The following is a 4242-nucleotide window of genomic DNA, read 5'->3' as shown; positions in this document are numbered from 1 at the left end:
AATCGCTTTGGAAGGAGGCGTGACATAAATTGCTATTTGGCATTTGATGACTTAAGGGTCTGGGACTTAAAGCGTTGGCTGTTTCCTCAGCTCACGGCGGAGGGAGGACAGTGTGACCTCAGCTCGGCTGTTCGGGCGTTTCTGAGCCTCAGGTGCCACACCAAGAGCAGGGCACCAGGCCCCTGACTGGTACCAGGAAAGCGCCGCCTCCAGGGACTGAGGCACATTGGTCACCTCCACACTCAGCTCGCCAAGCTCGCTGGACGACCACGGGCCGCGGGAACCGGGTTCCGTCCAGCCGGAAGGGAATTTCTAGAGACACTACAGTGTCCCTGGAGCGATCCGCTCGCTCACTCTGTCTTGGGGACACATTAGCTCTATTCCAGTTGAGACCACGCCTGAGCGTGTGGGCATCGGACCAGGCGACGCACTCACTGGGGGCTCTGGGTGGTCGGCCGGACCCTGAAGTGCGCCTTAGCCCAGCCCAGAGTCTGGGCTTTCTTCTACGGGCAGGAGTAAGTGCTGTGGGAAGCAGATTATATGTGGACAAGCAATTCTTGGTGTTTTAAATCCACAGCTCATAAAGGATTGGGGCTGAGGAGCCACAAAGGGCAGTTAAGGACAAAGGCATATTGTGCCACCGTGTGGGGCCCTTGTCACTGCGGGAGCACGAAGACCTGGGTTACATCAGGTTCTTTCGTTCACGCATCCATTTGTTCCTTCATCCGTTCACTCAGAATTCACGGAGTCCCTCTTACAGGCCAACACGACGTGCTGGGAGGAACTTTTCCAGAAGAGGCATGAGGAAAACATCAGTCCCTCGCGAAGAGAAATGCAAACATGTTGTAACATGAGCTTTTTAGTTCTAGAAGCTTAGAGACCAAGGGCTGGGAACCTTGAGGTGCTCTCGTTCAACAGAGGAGGAAACTGAGGCTCATGGAGGGACAATAATTTNGGACGAGGCAGAGCTCTGTGTGGCTCTAAGAGGAAAGTTCCAGGCTGCCAGACATGCTGCTACTGCCGGGAAGACCGTCTCCTTCCCCTCCTGCAAGCTGACCCCTCCAGCCCGTCTCAGAGACTCTGCCCGGGGTCCCTGGGCCCAGCGTTCTCCTGACTTGCCTCTTGGCGGGGTCCCCTGCCCTGCCGCACCCCAGCTCCCGAGTCTCCCGTTTGAAGGGTAAACTCACCATGCGACTTGCACCGTGAAACTTGCAGTGTGTCCCAAAGAAAGGACAGGGGGAGTTTGCACTCGGATTAAAACCACAGGACACAGCCCTTTCATCTGAGAGCAGACGATCACTTTGACGTGACCATGAGACTTTCTCAGGGGCTCTAGAACATTAGAGAAAAATACAGCAGTTTTGCCAAGTCAGGTGCCCAAGAGACCTCTTGAGATGGCGACAGCTGGCGTGTGTAATCCAGGTGGCTGGCGGGGGGGGGGGGGCAGGGTCTGAAATTTGACAAGTCAAATTTGTCAAATTTGTCATATTTGACAAGTCAAATATTTGGAAAGGCAGAGAGAGGCCTGAGGCCATTATCTAGACAAACCAAAGGCAGTCTTGCCTGTATTTGTTCATTGGAAGCAGCAACAAGATGGCTGACTAGTTATCTTCGTGCTCTGCTGGGCTCACAGGGGTCTCCGCTCCTGGGAGGCATCGGGGGGGGGGGGGGGGGCAGTGTTTCACTGGGGCAGAAAAGTCTAGTTCGATCTCTGAGGGAGAAAACATTGTCAGCCAAATAAGAAAGAGGCAATATTTCTTTTACTTTGGGGGCCAAACCTCACTCTAAAATGGAAGGCCTTTGCATCTCAGACAGCCCGATTTCATTGCCGAACAAAGCTCTCTTCTTTGCGGGGATGAAGGATGAGGGCTTCAACAATTAGCCCTCTCAAAATGTAGGTCTATAAAAACAACCGGCAGGAAATGGGCAATGACATCCGTCCGCCCACTGCTGTGGGCTGGTCCAGGGGAAGGCAAAACAAAGGAAAACACATCTAGTTGGTTCAAGAGTTCAGCTCTCCCTTCATTAAGAGAAAAAGCCATCTCTCTTTGCCTGGCCCGTCCAGCCCTCCAGGCCCATTCCACCGCGGTGATGTTTTACCTTCCAGATGCTTCCTAATCGAACCTTTGTAGTGTTGACGTGGCCATCTTCTGTCTCTTCAGCGGTCCGTTTGGGTGCTCAGATGGTTCTGGGAATCACTAGGAGCAGGAACTTGGTGTTCATACTAGAGAATATATGAAAAATGGTCCCAAAGAATAAACAGAAGCAATATCTGAATGCCCACTGTGGGCGAGATGTTTAGTCTTAGAATATAGCGCCGAACCTTCTCCGCGCCTCTATGAGCTGATTCTAGGTTCATTTTCCATTTTATATTGTTAAAAAACAAGACAACAGGCTCCAAATGGAGTCACTTATGCTAAGCCCCACGTCACCAAACAGAGACTTCATTGCAGTGTGGGTTCTCCCAGAAATGGGATCCTAAATTAGACAATTAGGAATCTCCTGAGTAGCACCGGTGAGGTCATCTGCCAGATAGACCCCTGCTATCTCCTAAGGAATGTGACCTTGCCATTATCAAGGTGCTTTTTCGCCTAGTACAACCTTGTTCCAGCTCCATTCTGCCTATAGAAGTCATTCCTTTTGTACAGCACCTCGGGGTTCCTCTCTCTCTTCTAGATTGGATGTTTGTTCTATTTGAGTGGGTTTTTCCTCACACTTTCAGAAATCATAATAGGCCTCAGTTTATCTTTTAACAACATATATGAGAAACGTCTGGCTCAAAGGTTAAATAATTTGAGAGCTTGAGTAATTCACCCTAGTTCGCACAGATGGCCGTGGGTAGAAGGGGCATCAAACCAGGTAACCATGGTTGCCATGTGGCCATAAAGCCAATGTCTTTGTTTTTCTGCTGGATTCAACTTGATGAGAGACAAGTCAGTGAGTTTCCAGAAAGAGGAGAAGCCCTGTGGGAGAAATCTTTTGAGATGGGAGAATGGACCTTTTCTGTCATTTTTGTTCACGTGATCTCCCTGGAAATGTGATCACTTCCATTCTCCTGGGCCAATGGTAAGGTATGAATTCCTCTGGCTTGGGAATGCCATTCTCTCTCTTTTATTGGAAGTGTTATATGTGTCATTTAAAAAATGCATTTAATTCCTGATAGTGAGTTCTTAAAGACTAACTCACGGGAGTGTATTTAATCAATCACCCTGTGAACATTTATTGAATCCCTACTACATGTAAAGCACTAAGCTTTTATTTATTTATTTACTACTTTAATGAGTTTTTAAAATTTGAGTAGAATTAACACACAGTGTTATCTTGGTTTCATGTATTCAATATAACGATTCAACAATTCTATACATTCCTCCGTGCTCACTAAGGGCTCATGTTTAGTCCCCTTTATCTACTTCACCCCCCCCGCCCCCCACCTTCCTTCTGGCAACTGCCAGTTGGTTCTGTTTAACAGTCTTGTTTGTTTGTCTCTTTCTTTCTTTGCTTGTTTTGTTGCTGAAATGCCACACACGAGTGAAATCATATGGTATGTGTCCTTCTCTGCCTTATTTCCCTTAGCATAATACTGCCTAGCTTCATTCCATGTCCCTGTGAATGGCAAGGTTTCATTCTTTTTTTAATGGATGAATAATTTTCCATCGTATATACGCACCACATCTTATCTATCCGTTCATCTGTCAGTGGACACCTGGGTTCCTTCCATGTCTTAGCTATTGAAATAGTGCTGCAGTAAACATAGGGGTGCCTGTATCTTTTTGATCTAGTGCTTTCATTTTCTTTGGGTACGTAGCCAGTAGTGGGATTACTGGATCATATGATAATTCTATTTTTAATTTTTTGAGGAACCGCAAGAGCTGCACCAATTTGCATTCCTACTAACAGCACACAAGGCTTTCTTTTTCCCCACATCCTTGCCAACGCTTGTTTTTTCTTGTGTTTTTGATGTTAGCCATTCTGACAGGTGTAAAGTGATACTTCACTGTGGCTTTAATTTGCATTTCCCTGATAATAAGTGATGTTGAGCATCTTTTCATGTGTGTGTTGGCCATGGGTATGTATTCCTTGGAGTAGTGTCTTTTCAGGTCCTCTGCCTATTTTTTATTGGATTATTTGTGGCTTCCTTCCTTCCTTCCTTTCCTTCTTCCTTTCCTTCTTCCTTTCCTTCTTTTTCTTTCTTTCTTTCTTTCTTTCTTTCTTTCTTTCTTTCTTTCTTTCTCTTTCTTTCTT

Source organism: Crocuta crocuta, unplaced genomic scaffold (assembly GCF_008692635.1).
Source record: "Crocuta crocuta isolate KB4526 unplaced genomic scaffold, BGI_CrCroc_1.0 scaffold32, whole genome shotgun sequence".
NCBI classification, from domain to species: Eukaryota; Metazoa; Chordata; class Mammalia; order Carnivora; family Hyaenidae; genus Crocuta; species Crocuta crocuta.
The sequence above is the reverse complement of the archived record's forward strand: the minus strand, read 5'-3'. Positions refer to the sequence as shown.